The sequence below is a fragment of the Heteronotia binoei genome, chromosome 3 (genome assembly GCF_032191835.1).
Source record: "Heteronotia binoei isolate CCM8104 ecotype False Entrance Well chromosome 3, APGP_CSIRO_Hbin_v1, whole genome shotgun sequence".
In the NCBI taxonomy this organism is placed as follows: domain Eukaryota; kingdom Metazoa; phylum Chordata; class Lepidosauria; order Squamata; family Gekkonidae; genus Heteronotia; species Heteronotia binoei.
Window position 1 is genome coordinate 50,809,124 of NC_083225.1, and position 20,488 is coordinate 50,829,611.

A 20,488-nucleotide genomic window follows, 5' to 3' on the forward strand; every position below is an offset into this window, starting at 1 on the left:
GTTGGAAAATGCCCTTCCATCAGGGATCTGTTTATGATAATAAAAGTCAAGGCTAGCTACAAAGTAGAAAGTGAAGATGGAGGAGGGGGGAAACTCTTGTATTCTCTTAGAATCCTTTCATATATTCCTCCACTGAACTCCAGATACAGAATAAGAATCTAATCTCCAGTTCTCAAATGGGGGCTGAACTCCAGATACAGAATAAGAATCTAATCTCCAGTTCTCAAATGGGGGCTGGAAGGACAAGGCTACTTCACACAGGTAAGCAAGGGGGGAGGGGAAAGTCATACCTGAATATGACTGAACATCCTGTATTGCTGTTTTCCTGAGTAGAACAAAGTGAGCAGAACACTCAAGCATCAAAGCGTCTCCCACTGATCCCTTGTTAATGTAAGGACATTCTGTTCTCTGGCTTAAAGCTTTTCTCTCACTTAACACTTAAAAGCAAGGCCCTCACACAGAGGTTTTGGAACAAGAATTCAGTTTGTAATAAGGAGGCTGCTTCGGTGGGTCACAAGCCTTGAAGTGCCTGTGTGCAAGGCTTGAACATCTACTACACCACTCTGTTGCTACTGCTGACTGTGATTTCATAAGTCTCTGTCCTTCCAGGGTAAGAGCCAGAAGGCATGGAGAAGTACAAAGAGAACATGCAGAAATGGGATGGGAGAATATTGTCTTGACAACTCTGTTGTGTCCCCCAATAGATGCAACTCTGAATGTCAACATCAGGAAGATGACAGTGGCAGAATGGAGAGCTAGGCTGAGACAGGCAGACTGGAAAGGACCTAATTAGTACCCATATTACCATCATATTTCTTATGTCTCCTTGCAGGCCACTAGTCAGCAGAGGCAAGAAAATCTCATCCCACTATCCCCAGGGCCATGCAGACTGACAGACTATACCACCAGCAGCCATTAGAAAGCTAACCTCTTCTGTGGATTTGCCTCCTTCCTCTTATGCATTTCTAAGTTAAAGTAATAGATGCAGCCAATCCCAGCATGCAGGTGCACTACTGGAGAGAGAGCTACCTTTTAATGCATTAATCTCAGACATGGGGAGGGTCCCTGCTAGGGCTGCCAATCCCCAGTTGGGGGCAGGGAATCCCCCAGTTTGGAAGTCCTTGCCTCGCTTCAGGGTTATCAGAAAGCGGGTTGAATGTCTTCTGGGCTCTCCATAGGGCAGGGTCCCCATGGTACTGGTCCATGGCCTGTCAGCAACTAGGCTGCACAGGCATGACCCTCTCAGCTTCCTGGATCACAGACCTGGGAGGTTGAGAGTGGCAGATGGTGCATCAGCATGTGCTCTCCTTTGAGCCTGGGGAGGCAGTCTTGAAGCGAGGCTGAGGCGCCACACTGCCCCTTTGACCTGCCCGGGACCAAGGCAGATGAAAGAGGCAGCGCCACTTAGCTCTGAAGCTGCCTTCCATTGCAGAGGAGGCAGCTTCGGAGCGAGGTCACACCGCCTCTTATGTAGCAGTGACCTTTGCCTACCCCTCATTTAAAGACCCCCGCTGATCAACTGATAGGCGAGAGTCTTTAAATGGGGGGGGGGAGGCAGATCAGCTGCTTCTGCACCTTGCCACCTAGCTGGAAGATGGAGAAACAAAACTGCGCCCCCATGTGAAGAGAAGTCTAAGATGTGCTTCTTAAAGCTATAGACATTTACAAACACAGAACATATATCTTTAACAAATCTTTAACAACATTCATTTATACAAAACAGAACAATGATCAGGAGAAGGACAAATCACCTATGTCAATATTTAAACGTTTATAAAACAGCTAAGTCTTTTATAACTTTCTGTACGGTAGGTGAAAGTCCATGATTTTCACAGCTCACACAGTAGTAAAGACAGACTTCAGCATGCCGAAAAGGAGAAGCAGACTTCAGCCTGACAATAGACGATTCTTGGATGTGCGATATTCTTTTTCAGTGTAGAAGAAACCCGGGGTCCAATTCTTTGAGCCCCCTCCTCCATTATCTCCAACGAAGGGACAGCATTTAAAAGAAGTGCAGTCCCTTTAAATGTGGTGGCCAGATGTCCCTTTGAAGTTCAATTGTGCTTGTCACAACCTTGCTCCTGGCTCCAATCCCAAAGTCTCCTGGATCCATCCCAAAGTTCCCAGATATTTCCTGAGTTGGACCTGGCAACCCTAGACCCTGCAGGAAGAAAGAGACAGGTTATCCCAGCCTTCTGCAATCCTTTTGAAACTGACTGTGCTATTTCTGTCCTTTCAATAACAGCTATGCCTGTCCTAATTGTATCTCTTTGGCATGAATTAGGAACTCTGCTTGATAATCAGGTTGGGATACAGCACAGGCAGAATCCAGGGGCTTCTCTGTTGCTACAACCGCGACTGAGAGACTTTGGGTGATTTCACACTGTGAAATTGACACGATTTTATCCTGTCATGAAAAAATCTGCTTCAGTTTGAACTATTTCTGGGCTATCAGACACTGCTGAAGTGGCAAGATCCTGGAAGCGGTCAGTGGTTGCCCATTCACATTGCTAGCCTGGCTCAACCACCGACCCCTGCAGAAGGGTTGTCTTTTTTAAAAAGGGCCCTGTGCGCGCGTTCAATTGGAGAAGCACACAAGCGCATCTCAGAGAGCGGGGGGGGGGGGGGAATGGCCTTGCCAGAAATGACTTGGCATGATCACACAGCTCTTCCGCTTCTGAGTTGCACGCATGCGATCACACAGCCGGCGATTATGCGACCTACATCCGATTCAGGCAGATGAAACCAGGAAAATCTAGGTAGCTTTTGGATGCGGTTGGGAGGCATCGGCTAGCCTGGGCTATACAGGTCTGGCTGTGTTCACTGAGTTCCACTTTAGATGTGGAATTCCATTACTAGAGCATGTAGTGATGGCCACAGGGATAGACAGGTTTAAAAGCGTATTACTTAGATTCATGGAGGATAGCTCTATCAGTGGCTATGGTGAATAAAGGGAGTCTCCACATTCAGAGGCCATAAACTTCTGAATCCCAGTGCCAAGAGACAACATTCAGGGAAGACCTCAGCTTCTTCGCCCCATCAGAGTCCCTTGCCACATCTCAGCAGTTCCAGCCACCTTTATGCCTGCTAGATATACTAGCTGAGGAGACTTTCCAGCCAAGTAGAAAGTGCATTACTGAGTGCTTCTTCTATTGGCCACTCCAAGGGGAGCAGTGGACATTTCAGAATTTCAGTAAGGTCCCCCATTCTCAACCACTACTAACCTTTTTCCCTCTGTATAATTTGAGCTCCAGGTCCCCTTGAGGCAGATGCTGCCTGAGTGAGGCAGTTGATTCTTGTACTTCCTAACTCAGACGTATGAATTTTCTCTTTCCAGTCTTTTTCTTCAGACACTTTGTGCCCAGGGACAAAATGTGGTGCCTCTTATTGGTAGAGACTGTGCTGATTTAAATAAGCCCCCTTTGATAGCAGACTGTATGGGAAGAAGAAGATGGTGATATTGGATTTATATTCTGCCCTCCACTCTGAATTGTAGAGTCTCAGAGTGGCTCACAATCTCCTTTATCTTCCTCCCCCACAACAGACACCCTGTGAGGTGGGTGGAGCTGAAAGGGCACTCACAGCAGCTGCCCTTTCAAGGACAATCTCTGCCAGAGCTATGGCTGACCCAAGGCCATTCCAGCAGCTGCAAGTGGAGGAGTGGGGAATCAAACCTGGTTCTCCCAGATAAGAGTCTGCACACTTAACCTCCACACCAAACTGACCCTCAGGATGGAAGGCAGTGTATTACTAACTCCAAGAACCATCATGTGGTTGCCCTTTTACTCAGGTTGCAAAGTCAGTGAGAGTTTTGCTTGGTAGAGAGAATTGCAGTGTGAATTTTGTTCTTCCTGCCCTTTTCCATCTATATTGATGATTTCCAGGTAGACTTTGCCCTGGCATTTTAATCTCCCTAGGATGGAGTTTTAACTCTTTCTCCTCACCCAATCCTGTTTCCCATTGCAATGTTGATTCCCCGTGAGCTACTGGGCAGTTTGAAGAGTTATCTGCCGTGACTATGTAGCTGCCGTTTTTCATGTCCAGGTGGCTCCTTGTAAAAAGCTTGTTCCCGTCATACAGGCTCATCACATTTATTGTTTGCCTCTTCTCCATAAAATATGCCTGAAGCAGCTTAGAATAAAATCAATAAAAGCACTGGAATACATTACAAACAATACATAGTCATATTAATAAAACAGTAAGATAAAAGGGATACATAAAAACACAGATAGGATATTCGGCAGGGAGTTTAAAAGGGCAATAAAGCAGCTTCAGCAGTAAAAACATTCTCAGCAAAGGCCATCCATGGATACAACACTATTAACAAAAAATCCAAATGTTTTGCTTCCAGGGCATAAAACCTAGCTGTAGGGTGAATCTCTGTAGGAGGGCATACCGTAGCCAAGGCACCACCACAGAGAAAGTCCTGTCTCTGGTTGCCCCCTACCTTATTTCAGAACACTGCCAGCATTGTTGGTGTAGAATCCTTGATTCTATGTAGATAGATTCAGGTGGGCAGTCATGTTGGTCTGAATCGGTAGAACAAAGCAGGAGTCAAGTATGACCTTTAGGACCAACGACTTGAATTCTTCTGGGGTTTTTTTTGGGGGGGGGAGAGTTTATGCATCTGTATGCTGTGTTTCTCTAGTCACTGAGCTCTAGACTTGTCTGGTTGCTGGAATGACAACCCTTCCTTCCTTGTATTGACTGGCTATTACCCTTGCATGATATTGTTCTATCGCTATGATGTTATTCATGATCTCCTACTGTGAACTGAGAATACCTTTGGTGAATGGGAAAATAGTATAATAGTTTAACCAAGGGCATTGTTTCACCACCTTATGGTTTGACATCACAATGCCTTAGATGTTTTTAATGACATTGGATTAATGTCTCGCTACAGTCATATTTTTAAAAGTAGTTTCTATGCATGTGTTGACAGTTCTCCAGAAGTTTTAAAAAATATTTGCTTTTCTTGTGGCTATGCAGTATCTGCAATGAAATTTGTTTTTATAACATATATACCCGAAGTGATAATTAAGTAGGGATTTTAACAGGATTTTATTTGTAGGTTGTTAGAGGAAGAAGAGCCAGCAAGGAGCTTTTTGGAGCTGTCCATGTTGTGCATCCTTCCTAGGACTGCTTCCCAAGTGATGGTAGTGGCATAGCTGTGGCTGAAAAGGTTTCCCCATATGTAAGTCTCTGTGGTGCTTCTGTAGCATTCATAGTACTGGTTGACATAGCCAGCTGCACATTGTAGAGTATTGCATTGGTCATATAGAAAGCAACATCCGCAGCCCCTGATAGATGAAAGTTGTTAGATGCATATATATGCACATGTGCTGTGGCATCCATTTCGGAGGCTGCTGAAACATATGACGTGTTCCAAATTGAAAAACAGCCATGCAAAAGAGATGAAAATATTTAATGTACAGAATCTAGTGGTATTCTCTTTCTTATTCAAATGTGCCTGTCCCTCTTCACTGTCCAGTGGAATACCCTTTGCTCCTAGCTGACAGTCTGAACATACAATTCTCCCAGACTCTGTGTTCTACAATCTCTCACTTTTACTGTCTTTCTGGCCCCTCTTCCAGCGACTCTAGGTAGCTACCTAGTTATGACTTTCAGTTATCCTTCAGTATGCTGGTGTGCCCCCTGGTGGCTATATGTCAGTAATGTCACTATACAATATGTGATTCAGGTGGGTAGTAGACATGTTAGTCTGAAGCAGCAGAACAAAATTGGAGTCCAGTGGCAGCTTTAAGACCAACAAGGTTTTATTCAAAGTATAAGCTTTTGTTTGTATGCACACTTCTTCAGATGCTGAAGAATATCTTGTGTATATCTAAAGAAGTATGCACGCACACAAAAACTTATACTTTGAATAAAACTTTGTTGGTCTTAAAGATGTCACTGGGTTCAGACAATGCACAATAGTTGTTCCAGGATTCTGCTTTGCAGTCTTGAGTTCTGGAATGCTTTATCTGAAAGAGAGAACAAGTCAGTTGTGCTTGCATGAGGTATAACTTGGGATGCCTTATGCAAGTAGGTGTTCAGACTGCTGCTGAGAGCTAAGAAAATATTAAGCTGTGCCACTGTAGTCTCATATTCCTGCTTGATTCTCAAAGGTGGCTGGTAAATTTGGCTCTTTACCAATTTTTTTTGCTTTTCCACTGCCTCTCCCTCCCCCAACTTAAATATTTACACAGGCACAGAAGGATCAGACCTTGCACAGGATCAGGTTGTAAGTCGACCTTAATAATATTTGAACTTGCTTTGGGCAACCTAGTGACAGTGTATTTGCAGTCTGATAATATCTCCTTAAGGGATATAGTAACAGGTGTCCCTTCCAGGAAATGTGGGTGTGGTTGAAAACTTATTACTACACATCATAGTTTGATTTTGAACTGTTTCCCTGCAGGCCTCTGTGGGTAATGGATGATTGGACTCCAGGACAAGAAAATTGTTTCATCTTTGTATCCACTGTGCCAGCATGCTTCTCGTGAAGCAACATATACACAGTATTTAAGCCCTACAAATAAAACATTTCTGACAAATGCATGATTAGCTAAGCCAGGAGATGAGGGAAAAGCTTTGTGCAGTTTAGTCTCCTGAGTAAATAATCTAAATTTTATGGGTTATGTAGGTTTGAGTCACAACTTTAATGTTATTTAAATGTAAGGATTTCTTGAGTGTGGTCAGCTATAATAGCATATTGATTTTTTGAAGATGCAGTGGGTAATTGCAAGCACTTGGAAGCTTATTCTCCCTTTGATGCACTCTTGTAACAACTATCAATGGTAGTCATGCATGCATGAATGCAAAAAGAATAGGCTCCTTTGTAGCTGAAAGATATGCCATTTGTATTTCAGAAATGGAAGGAAAAATCTAAGGCAAAATAAGAGTCCTGAATGTTATTACATCGATTTGTGCATTGAAATTTCTGGATGAGTCAAAGTTTATTGTTGTCAGTGAGAGAAACAGACATGGGGTGGTTGTTTTACTTACTTTAGTTTTGTTTTATTTATTAAAACCCATTTTTAAGTCTGCTTTTCTCCCAGGCAACTCAAAAAACAAGATGGGCAACATATTAAAGGTAAAGGTGGAAGTGCCCGTCATTTCTAACTTTGGGGTGACGTCACATCACGTTTTCACGGCAGACTTTTTATGGGGTGGTTTGTCATTGCCTTCCCCAGTCTAAACTTTTCCCCCAGCAAGCTGGGTACTAATTTTACCACCCTCAGAAAGATGGATGGCTGAGTCAACCTTGAGTTTGCCACCTGAACCCAGCTTTCGCTGGGATCGAACTCAGGTCGTGACCAGAGAGCTCAGACTGCAGTACTGCAGCTTTACCACTCTGCGCCACGGTGCTCCTGGGTAACATATTACAAACAATATAAAATATAAAAAGATTTATAATATCAAATTGTTGAACATCCGTAAGATCCCTTCCTCTAAGATTCATTGTGCTACAGAAGGCATAAACTTCGAAAGACTGATCTTAGAGCCCCTTTATGCCTTCTGTAGCCTAATGAGCCTTATAGCCCCTATGAAATTGTAGGAGAGATTAAAGCCTTCCTCTGGAAAGCTGTTCTGTAGAGCTGGAGCAGCTACAAAGAAAGCCCATGGCCCCCATCTCTAATTAATCCAAGGGAGTTTTTTGTAACAGAGTTTTGATCAGACATTCACCTTAACCTGCTTCATTGCATGTGTAGTTGATCAATCAGATGACTGCTTTGTGGCAACCACAGTGGGCGATCAGGCAGCTTTTTAAATCATTTGTCTTCCGAGCATGCACATAAGCGTGTATGGGAAGTAGTGCTTCAAACTCCTGGCTGGATGGTGGCTGCAGGGATATGTAGTGCAGCTTGGGGAAAGTGTTTTTAAAACAATGCTTTCTTAAAGAAAACACAGTCTTGATAAGCTCCCATGAGAGACAGACAGACAAAGAGAGAGGCTTGCCAACCCCCAGGTCTGGGCAGAGGATCCCCCAGCTTTGGAGGATCCCCACCCCAACAGCCATGGTGTGGCTTTAACTCTCAGCAAGATGTGAAAGTTGCATGGAGGAGGTGAACAGAAAGAGCCATGTGGCTCTTCCTGGTGAGTGTGTGAGAGGAAGAGAGTACAGTCCCTCTGTTTGTTGTGCATTCCTTTCAGATGTATATATAGTAAAATGGATAGTGAAGAGTTAAGTAGAACCTGATTATGAAATGGAGGAAAACTCTACCCTCCATCCTTACTTTCATTTTCCTGTGTTAGTCTGAAGAAGTTGGTTGAAATACAGCACATAGTTACATTCAGCAACTCCAGTGAGTAAAGTGATTTACTTTGCCCCATTGAGATCATAAAAGTGTGAGTTTGCAAATGGTTTTATTTTGGCTGCTTTGTGAGTGTGTGTGTTCACTTTCATTTAGTGGAAGTGCTGCTGCTGGAGAACCCTTTGAAGGCAAAAAAGAGGATGGGGAAATGAAGACTGCATTCAGGGGAACTGCACTGCTGTATTTTTTTATTTATTTAGGGAATGGAAAACCCTCTAGGCTCCACCCCCAATGTCCCCAGGTACTTCCTGAGTTGGACCTGGCAACCCTAGAGAGAGAGATGTCTGTAAACTGTAAATAATAAATGCACAAGTGGTGATTGATGACACAGGAGTAATTATGTGCTTATGTACACATCCCTATCTGATCAAAAAAGGAAAAGCAGAAACAGACAAGAAGGTTCAAACTTCCCAAACGGCTTCAGTTTGCAACAGGGAAGTTCAGAAATCTGGGAACATAGGGTGAAAGTGCTGACATCCGTAAAGAGTGGACTTTCCCCAGTGCCTGATAACTCTGCTTCAAAGGCAGGGTCATAATGGGGTGCCAACTATTGGGGAACTGGAGGCAAATGTCTCTGTCTGATTGTGCACTTTAAATCCAGAAGGTAGCGGCAATGATTTCAGATCAAACTGCACATCTGACCTCAGCCCATGAGCAGGCAGAAATGAAACACACCATTGCAGGGTTTGGGATAACCAACAGGTGTTACTATGCTGAATGCAGTCACTGCATAGGCTCCTATCGGTCCTTCAGGTATGCATGCCCTCAATCATGAAGGTCTTTAGAAGTAAGCTCCACCTCCTTGAATTGCACTTAGAGACCAACAGGCAGCCAATGCAAAGATTGTAAAATAGTTCTGATGTAACCCTTGCAGTCCTCCCAAAGACGACTGACGGTGACATTTTTCACAAATTGCAGTTTCATATACTGCATTTTTCACAAATTGCAGTTTCATATACTGCAGTAAATCAAGCCTTGAGGTCACTCTTGCATGGGTCAGCATGGCCAGATCAACAGTGTTCAAATAGATGGGAAACTTGCAGGTCAAATATAGTTGTTAAGAACTTTTGACTGTTGCAGAACCTGTTTCTTCAATAATAATCTAGCAGGACTCCAAAGATATTCATGGGATGCTTTCACACATGCTAAATAAGACATTTCCAATCAGCTTGCAAACAGTCACTGAAGTGGCTTGAAAGTGCATTATTTAGCCGATGTGAAAGCATCCATGGTGTCTAATGAAGAAAACTGGACATCTAACATGGGTCCTCCTCCAGAGCAGATGCTTTACTGACCAGCATCATTTCAATCTTATTGGGATTTGACATAAAAGTTTTCAGTGAAGTAGCAGAATCAAAGAGATGAGATTTGTTCTCTGTAGAGCCCCAGGGTTCCATTCTCTCACCCATGTTCCTTAATATTTTTAAGAGGCCGTTTAATTAGGTCATTTGAAGCTTTCAGACAGAGGACGCTTACCTCTGTATTTCTTTATATAAGCTTCCAGATAACATTTGTTTTAGCTTTCAACAGTACTTTGAGATTGTAGTCAGGTAGCCTCAGCAAAGCAAACTGAATGTGAATCCAGACAGAACATAGGTAATGCTAGACTGATGCTTTGGAGAGTTTGGATCCACTTGTGGAGGATAGAGTGAAACTGGTGTACACAGGGCTGGTTAGAGCTTGAGGGTGCCGATGGATCCAGCCTTCCTGCTTGAAAAGCCCCTAGTGCAGTGGCCAAAAATGGCTTCCATCAGCTACATTAGGTTCACCAACTGTCTCCTTAGACTCAGCCATGCTACTACATGATTTAGTAACTCTGCAGCTGGATTACTGTAACAAACTCTAATTTGGGTTGACCATAAAGACAACCTGGAAACCTTAGCTGGTTCAGAATACAGCAGTCCAGTTACCGTTAGGCGAACCAACAGGAGCATACCCTGCAAGTTTTAAAACAGCTATCTTGACGTTCAGTTTATGGCGATGATGATGATGTTTAAATCCTTTCATGGCTACCACTCTTATATCTATGAGTATTTTATTGAGTGGGGCTTACTCCCAGGAATACATTATTAGGATGGCATTTACTAACCACTATACCGACTCTAATTATAAATATTTTAGGGATTGGTTTTATCTGTTTTTTTAAAAAATCATTCTAAATCTTATAGTTATTCCCAAAGTATGCATTGGGCATACCAGCACATCATCAAGCATTATTTATTTAATTACAATATCTGACAGCAATGCTGATTGTCACCTGGAGGGGTGGAATTTGTGAATTTCCTGCATTGTACAGGGAGTTGGACTTGATGACCCTGGGGTCCCTTCAAACTCTATGGTTCTCTATATATGGTCTTCATCTGAATTCAGGCCACTGTTCACGCAGGTCCATCTTTGGATGATTTATTGCTGTGACTGACCTCTTTCAAATCCTTTTCTGCTGAGTGCAGGTAATTGTGCCACTTCGCATCACTTGTGAGTTAATCATTCACTCCTTCCCATTGTAAAGATGCAGGCGCATTACCTGACCTCAGAGAGATGATGAGCCATTTTTAAGGGCTTGTCTTCTTCCAATAAGGAAGTATGTTCAGAAATACAATGAACATCTAACAGGATAGCTTTGTTTCTGGAGGTAAGTAATTCACAATCGTTTACATTAGAAAAGTGGACTTTTTATGTTGATTTCTTCATAAAGAATGAATAATCCATTAAGGAATCTCACATACTTCCAAGTTTTAATTTACAAAAAAATGTTTTAGAAAGCAATCCTAAGCATGTCTACTCAGAATCCTGTTGGCTGTATTCAATGGGGCTTAGTCTCCACTGAAAACATTTTTAAGATTGAACTCTTAGTTATTGTGGGACAATTATAATCTTGTGTTTATGGTTTTAAATCTTCTCTTCTAGTCCAAAGCCTGAAAAAATGAGAGCTAGACGCTTCAGTTGTTTAGAATTTTTGCATACCAGATGGTGTAAGGTCAACTTGTTTAATAATTGTTTTTTCAGGGTTTTTTTTTAAAGAATCACATTTGGTTTGACATAACAATAATATAGTGACATGAGAACCACAATCTTAAGCACTCGTGGAGCTGATATGTTATCGGTTTTCCTAGCGTGTTTAAATGCCAGCATGTATTGTAGGCAATGAGGTGGTGCTTATGTGACACACATACAATTCACTTGCAATAACAAAGTATCCTTAAATTAGTCAGAGGCACTAGTCTTTGCCAAGTAACATTAAAGCAAGTTTTATTTTTCAGTCAAGCCATCTTAAAATTGCAGTGAGCCAAAAGCAATTAGGAAAATTTCCAGAACTGAAAAACACCTCATGTTTTGGAACACTTTTATTTTCAAAATGCCCAATGCAATATGTCTCAAAATTTCAGTAAGGAAAAAAACCCCTAAAATTTTCTATACCAAGTATGCAAGTCATTCTGTGTTCTATCCCTTCCATAATGTAGAACACTTGTTTTTGTCAAACTTCTTACATTCAGAAACATTCACCCTTGAGAAGTTGTCCACCACGGAACACTACATGTAGCAAAGAATTATGAGCAGTGTTTTATATTACACACTCTAGTTACAACAGACATTTACCAGGCCTGTTAGCCCACTGTTGTTAAGTATGCTTTACCCTCCTCATCAGAGTGGAAGATCATTGGACAAGGTGTCCTTGAAAGAAACGTGTCTGCTGTTCCCCATCTTTTCACAATGGAGTCCCTAATAAGCCTCGGACAAACTCTGGGGTTTGCACATCCAGTTATATAGAATATGAAGAGCTTAACAGTAAATATACTGTGTAGATGCGGTAAAGCAAATATAAAAAATGCACCCATATCTTTAAAGTGGTGAGAAATATCTCTGAGTGAATACTGTATTAAGGTTTCCAAAAAACAGAGATGTGGGCAGGGGGAGGACTGGATTATGTTTTGCAACATTTTTCTCTCAATATCTTTTTATGAGTTGCTTATCAAAACTGAGGTAGAATGGTGGGTACTTTACTTCTGACCTCATTGATCCAGTAAGCAATTACCTATACCACAGGTAAGAGAAATTCAGATATAACAACAGTTCTGTGAAATCAAACAAGAAGGGAACTGCAGCCTACTGTACCTGGAGCTTCTATCAGCTAATCCAGTTGTATCCCATTCTTGTCAAGCAAGCTTTTCTTAGAGGAATTATATGTACAAGATGTACATGCATTCATTTGCACTTTCCAGCCCTCAGTATGTACATTTTCCAGATGGGAGCTGGGAAGAAGGAATTTGTCTTGCACCATTAAAAAGCACTACTTGCAAACAAAAAAGGAAGATCAGACAATACTGAATAAATGTTTCAGGACTTTGAGCGATCATACATTTATCTTTAAAAAAACCCTCCTCCTGGTGATCCACAATTGCATATTGTCACCTCCACTTGCTGATGTCTTCAAGACAGATGCTGATACTCTATTTCTGATTCTTGTATGCCAAGTAGAGCTTGTAATCATGTCTCACTCACCCCCTTTTTCTTTGAAATGCAATCCTTTCCTAATCAAAAGACTTGTTCCTTTTTATTTCTGGATGAAAAACAAGAGGAAGAAAATAACACAGAGAAAGAGAGAATGTTTAAGCTATTGAGGCATTTCCAATTTTTTCTAACGTGTTTCAAACAGCATTTCATGGCATCCTGGGTTAGGACTTAATGACTGTAGTGACTGTTTCCAAGCTCCACATTTTTAAAATGTGATTTGAAGCCAGAGCCTATCAAAGCTTGGAAGCTCTAAAAATTATTTGCAGCCTAGGAACATGTGAAGTAATGATAAAAGCCACTGAGCATGTACAGCAAGATTTTTCATCTCCTCAAACATCTGGACACCAAGGTATTAGTGTAAAGGACTGCAGGTCTATATGGTACTTTCTATAAAGATTTAAGGTACTTGGGTAGAAATTGGCAAAGTCTGATTCAGAACTGACCTGGGGAAAAATTAAAGTGCCCCCTTCTGTTGTAGGTTTGTTTGTTTTACCCACACTTTTAGATGACTTGGAGGGAGGACCCAATCCATGGTCATGGAGATACCTTAAACCCTGTCATAAGACCAATGACATTACTATGTGAAGGAAAGCAGAGACTTGGTGAAAGATATTGTGGTCTTTGGTGTGCCTGGTTCAGATTTCCTGGGTAGTACCAGCACCATGAGTTATCAAAACAAGACTTAGTACAAACAAGACTTACAAATGCAAACAAGATTTAGTACCAGCACCATATCATAAAGAACAAAAGACAAAAATCCGGTTTGTGTACCTTCCACATCCTGGATTTCATTGTGGAAGTTATGCAGAAACTAAACATAGCTTCTGCGTTTAACAAGGTGTGTCTAGGAATACACTTTCTTGAAGAATCTTAAATTACAAGATAGCTGCTTCGCAAATAAGCTATTTGTGAAATGCTGTATTTCTAAACATTTCAACTAGTAGATATGTATCACGGTTAACACAACCAATGAATATGGATTACAGCTGCACAAAACAAGCAGTACTTAGCATTGTGATCAATGCCTACCTTCCAAAATAAAATGTCTGCAATTTCAAACTCTATTTTCCAGATCGTTAGGACAACATCAATCAAAACTAGCTTGATTTATTGAAAGCATAGTCTATTTGTTGTTATAAGCTTGTTTCTTTATTTTTGTGGAGTTTTCTACAATGTTACTCTATGGTGCTGGATATGACAGTGTCTAGGATACCTATGGAGTTTCCAAACAACTTCTGTGCACATGTATTTTCCTCCCTCTCCTCCATAATAGTTTGTACCATGGCTTGCACATCCAGATGCCAAACCTGAAAAATTCCACACAGGTGGCACATTATCTATCCCCATGTCCAGAACAGTGCTGAAACTTATAAACTTTCCCTCCACCTCAGCTCACTGGTCAGAGTTGTCCTTGATGGAAGCACGTATAGTTGTCTGTAGTAACGGAGCTTCTAGGAATCCAATTTAGGAGATTAACATGGCATTTCCTCTACTAACTGTATGATTGGCAGCAAACAGATACATCTCTGAATCTGCCTGAGAAGGAAACTAGTTCCTGCTGCTGGAAATGCTGGCTCCTGAACAGTATGCCCTTAAGGCCTGTTCTGCTCAGGTGATTTGAAAATACGTTGTCATACTTCATCTGTATGTCCAGATTGTATGGAGAAAGTGACATTTAGGCTGTCTGCATGCTGGGGAAGGCTGCAGCTTACCTTTTAATGGTTTTCGCTGTTCATTACAGAGAGTGCAAACTCGGGACTGTGACATGATGGTTAAAGGGGTTGGCATTCACATCTGTCTCTAATGATACACTTTAGAAAGGTCTTCCAAATGTTGTTGCTATCTGTTTAGTCTAGTATGTATCATAGACTGCTTCATAATCCTCTTCCGTTTTCTGTTTGGGTTTTTAACAGAAGGCTGTTATTTTCTGGCAGAAATTGAATTAATAGGCTGAAGAAATACCCTCTGTGGTGATTTGTAATGTTCTGGTGATAAAATATTGTGTGAGTGTTGATCAGGGAATCCTTCAGACAGTAAGCTGTGTGTGAGATATCTTGTTGGAAATGGCAAGAGATCTTTGAACTGCCAGTAAAAGCTGATATGCAGGACAGCAATAATGTACTTTCAAAGATAATTTTGGTCATTTTCTTTGTGCTCACTCGGGACTTTTGTTCAACGCCTTTTAAAAATAGACTGCAAAAAAAGACCAGTTCCGTGAAGACCAAATAAGATGCATGCTGTAAATAGCACTCCTTTAGTTCTAGTTCACTAGTTTTCAGTCATTATCCACTAAAAAAGGTTAACTTAATTAATTTATTTGATTGCCTCACAGCCATGCTTATGATCAAAAATTAAAGCCCATGTTTAAGTATTTGCCAAAATGTATTTTATGTAATGAAAATGATTATTGGATTACATTTGGTAACAGTTCTTTTTTGTTAAAGGAGTTACTGAATAACCACAGAAACTTCAATACTCTAAATGTATAGCATAGTGGTTCAAGATAGATCAATACAGTGGTACAGGTGTTGATTAGCACCAGTGAAACCAGGGTTTAAATCTCTGCTCAGCCATAACTGATCACTGGGTGATTTTGAGCCAGTCACTTTCTGAAGTGTGAGAGGACTACGAACTCTACCCTGAGTTCCTTGGAGAAAGGTTGCAAATGTAAATTGAATGAATTAATCTAAATGTAGCCATGTCTTAGATTTTAGTAAGTGAGAGAAAAGGGTTGCCAGCTGGGAAATATCTGAAGATTTGGGAGAGGGTGTAGAACCTGGGAAGGGACCTCAGCAGGGAATAATGCCATAAGGTCCACTCTACAAAGTAGCCATTTTCTCCAGGGGAACTGATCTTGGTCATCTGGAGATGAGTTGTAATTCCAGAGGATCCCTAGGCCCTTCCTAGAAGATGGCATCCCTAAATTTAGTAGGAGATCTCCATGTACCACCTGGCAGTTGGCAACTCAAGATGAGAAACTGTAATATACATAAATGCTGAAGAGTTCCATCTTAGGCCAAGTCATCTTAGAAAATGTATGCAGCTGTGCTTGTGCGCAAAAACTTGCATGTTAGTGATTGTTTCTTCAGAAGGTGAGCTCTGTTTCTTCTCTGTCTTTCTTTCTGCAATAATACTCATTGCTGCTTCCAACTTTAGTGATGATCTGTGCAGACTCAGGAAAGGAGGGCGTATTTATGCGGTTAAACATTTGTCGGAGGTGGGTTCTCAATCTGTGAGGGTTCTCTTCTACTGACTAGTGAGAGAGAAGTGGTTTCATGATCATCACAAGTCCCAGCCAATCAGAATAAGGCACAACCAGTTTCCTCTAGAAACATGTTCAACTAGCTGTTTCTCAGTTGGGTTCTTGAGAGCCTTCTTAGGTTCTTGGAACCTAAAGAAATACTCAAACAACGAATCTGGGCTACAGCCCTTGAGACCGGTAGAACTTGGTCAAATCTCTATCCAGCAGTAGGGAATCATAGCCAAAACTTTGTGCCAGCAGACTGCATGTTTTAGAATTTCTCAGATACTGCAGAGCTTTTATCCTGTAACTCAGGGTGGCCAAACTGTGGCTCGGGAGCCACATGTGGCTCTTTCACACATATTGTGCAACTCTCAAAGCTCCCACTACCCCATTGGCCAGCTTGGCAACAGCATTCATAGTTGCTTTCTTTTCCTTCCTTCCTTGTCTTGTGGCTCTCAAACATCGATCTTTGTTCTATGTGGCTCTTATGTTAAGCAAGTTTGGCCACCCCTGCTATAGCCCATTTAATTGCCCTTGGCACTATTGAAAGGAATATACTTACATAATCCCTACCCTGCGTTCCTGCCAACTGAGCATAATTGAAACAGTGGAACATGTGTTATTATATGGTCCATTTTACAAGGACATTCGTTCCACTTACCTTACCCCTATTCTATCTGTGTGGCTAGGAAGATCTGAATAATACATATCTCTTCGCAGACTGCTCCAATGGGACTATCTAAAGTGGCCAAATTCTGTGCTTAGACACTTTCTGTAAGAAAGCAGATACTCCAAACTTAAGCAACCTTTATGTGTAATTAATTACAGCAAAATAAGGTTTAATCTCTGTATATTAATTTTGCATTTATATGTAAACTGTGCTTTTTTGTTGACTGATCTGCTGAACATAATAGATGTTTATTGAGAAATGTTGATTGTAAAGTTGCCACTTTACCTGTGGAACTGATCTTGATTGTTTGGATATCAACTGTAATGGCGGAAGATCTCCTGGTGCTACCTGGAGGTTGGCACCCCTAAGCTACAGTGAAAGGGAAGCAAAACAGGTACTCCAGTCCCCTTTCTAGTGCAATCCTTGGGTTGGATCCAACCAGCTGTTCTGCTGGTGGAAAAGGGAAGAGCAGTTCCCCTTTGGCTACAAAGGAAGCTATGCTAGGCATTATGGAACAGCGTTGACAGAAGACATGTAATGCCAGCTGAAGTGAGGGCGGGGGGGAGGTTGAATCACATTAAATGGATAAGCTAAGCTGGGAGGGACGGTGGCTCAGTGGTAGAGCATCTGCTTGGTAAGCAGAAGGTCCCAAGTTCAATCCCCGGCATCTCCAACTAAAAGGGTCCAAGCAAATAGGTGTGAAACGCCTCAGCTTGAGACCCTGGAGAGCCGCTGCCAGTCTGAGTAGACAATACTGACTTTGATGGACCGAGGGTCTGATTCAGTATAAGGCAGCTTCATATGTTCATATGGATTCAACCACATAACTTTTGGGTATTTTTTAAAAAACGTATTTCATCTTGAGTAGCCATATGTATTTGTGCATAGTATAATTAAACTCTGAGAAAGAAAATGGCTTTATTTTGCTTTTTTAAAAAAGAAGTATTTTAAAAAGCTGGAGAAATGTGTTCTGGATGATCCCTAAGTAAAGCCATTTTGAGTGGCAAGAGAATAAGAGATATTGTCTTGATCTGACAGAGCCTCTTCTTCACATTGATTGTGTGGTAATGATTTGTACTGTATAGCTGCAAGGCTTTTTGTTTTTTTAGCCAGGTAAGAACCATGACTAATGCTAGTGGTTGGTCTCAGGTTACATGCACAGCTGCATCACATGCAAAAGAAAGGCCTCTTGATCAAATGTTGGCTTAAAGTAGTAAATCACCCTGCCATGAATAACACTGTGCCAGAAAAAGAGAGAATATAAACATTAATATTACTTTATTTTCTTTGAGAAGGCCAAATAAAATATCCCAGCTAGCATTCATTGGCACGTCATCAGCAATTTAGCCATATTATGTGTTATTTTATTTATTAGGTTATATGAAATAAAAATAGAATTCAAGTCTTGGGAAGCTGAGGTTTCAATAATGCTTTTAAGTTGTTGAGCAACTAAATTGATGCTTTTTTTTATTTGAAAACATTCTTCATAAATAGGGCTGAGTACGCCCTGTATAATCAAATGGAAGACAAGCAACAAGTAGGTTCATGGTCTGGCTTTGGTGTGGATGTGCCATTTGTATGGACATATTCCCATAAAGGGGCTATATACATTTCAGTCTCCTCATCTGTGTTAGCTAAATAAAGTGCAAACAGAGGTGCGCTGGTAAATGTGGTGCATGGCAACCACTGAGATCTTTCCTGGTGCTCACCAAGTGTTTTTATAAAGTGGGGCTCGTGCCCATCAGGGTTTCCAGCTGGCCACTGGAGACTGGATTAGCTGTGCAGATCAAAAGAACATTGTTTTGGTGACAGCTGCTACTACAGTGTTGGTTTTATTCGCTCAACCATTGCTCTTTCCCAGTGTATTTTTATAAATTATTCCTCCTGTCCACTGTACTTGGGCTTCCTCTAAGGAACCAACCCTGAGCCTGTTCAACAGGAAGGGCGGGCTAAAAATCAAATAAAAATTAAAAAATAGGGTTGCCAGCCTTCAGGTGGCACATGGAGAACTCCCACTATTATAATTGATCTCCAGTCAACCAAGATTAGTTCTGCTTAGGAAGGTGGTCTCTGTGACTTTATACCCTGCTGAGGTCCCTCCCCTTCCAAAACCCCACCCTCCCCAGGCTCCACCCCCAAAATCTCCAAGTATTTCCCAACCTAGAGCTGAGAATCATAGCTTCCTGTTTGGGTGTTTGGCTCTCCCTCTTGTGTCAGAAGTCCAAAGATGCCCACAGGATTAACAAGATTGGGACCTCCTGTTATATGAGATAGATAGACAGATGTGTTCCCAATTTTATTTATATTATACATGCAGCTTGATGACGGTTTACTCAGGAGTAAATACCACTTTTGTTCAGTGGTATTTAATTTCTAAGCATGTGTGAATGGGGTTTGCAGCCTTTTAAGAGTTTTTTTCATAGTAGTCTAAAATATTAAGATGACTACTTGCCAAAGGTCATTTTGTAGAAAAATAGGTGGTAGAACTCATTAGCATATGCTGCCTTCCCCCCAGCCAACAGCAACCCGACACAAGAAAGGAGAGCCCCAGGCAAGTGAGGGCTGCTTGGGCTGGCTAGAGATCCAGCCAGCCCAAGCAGGCCTTGCTCACCTGGGGCTCTCCTTGGCTGCCCCCTTCCCCCCCACAGTCAAAAGGCCAGCAAGCCACCTGTCACCCAAAATCACATAAGAAGTGGAGAAAGGGTGGTATGGGCCTCTCCAGGGGTTCGTGAGGGCTGCTGGGGGTGTGGCAAAGTCCCTGGTGGCTGGCTGGCTGCCCACTCTCCTAATCCAGGGATTGTTATGCAGCTGCACCTACTATTCAATGGACAAGGTAGGTGGGAAGGAGGAAGGTTCAGGAGCTGTGCTCCTGTGAGCTTCTGCTGATTTCAAGGCCTGCTACTTGCATTACACAAGTATCTACATCTGATATTGGTGACATAAATTATGTAATTAAAACACTGATATATTTCTGAAAGCATCACCAATGAAGTCATGTTAATAAGAATAAAGCAAAGAGGATTAGAGCAGAATATTGACCTTTGAAATAATATTCGCCAGATTTGATTCAAACACAGGAGTCTTATTAATCTCCTATGTGAAATGGATCTGTTGCCATCTTTTGAAGGGAACGCATACAAAGATAATAGGAATCAGAATAGCATGACAGGTGGCATCATCATGTCACCTTCAGGCCAGTTGGGGCTGGGATTTCCCCCCCAACAGCCAGCAAAAGTGAGAGTTCTCCCACCCCCTAGGGAATGCAAATGTAGGTATGACTGTTTATCTTGCCTATTTGCAGGGTGGCATCCACAGAAGGCCCCAAACAGATAAACAAAGTTCTCTTGGCACAGAAAAAAATTATAGTATTGATGTGTGTGTGCAGGGCTTAGAATCCCTCTTTGTTTAAAGATCGGATGGTAAGATTTATAGCTACATTTCTACGTACCATCTCTGTAGTGATCATTTTAATAGCTTGTAAATGAAGGACTTTTCGCTCTGTGTCCTTGGTTTAGCCAAGGTGATCCTATTGTTGAGGGGTTCAGTTCCTGATAATTTCATCCCAGAGGTATGTGTTACAAGTGGAAATATATTTCCTGTTGAAACAATGGAAGCAACTGTCAAATTCATCAGGGACCCTGAATATCTGAAACAATATGAAATAATTAAAATCTATTTTTAATGAAAACAAGCTGAATCCAAGTAAAATTTATGTGCACATCTCTAGCATTTCATTTCTCAAGT

General features: G+C 41.6%; 1 protein-coding gene across 2 annotated transcripts in view; it reads left to right on the forward strand.

Moving 5' to 3' along the window:
• The window catches only part of ST6GAL2 (ST6 beta-galactoside alpha-2,6-sialyltransferase 2), a 69,175-nt gene that overhangs the window by 12,713 nt on the left and 35,974 nt on the right, over positions 1-20,488 (forward strand). The window lies entirely within an intron of this gene.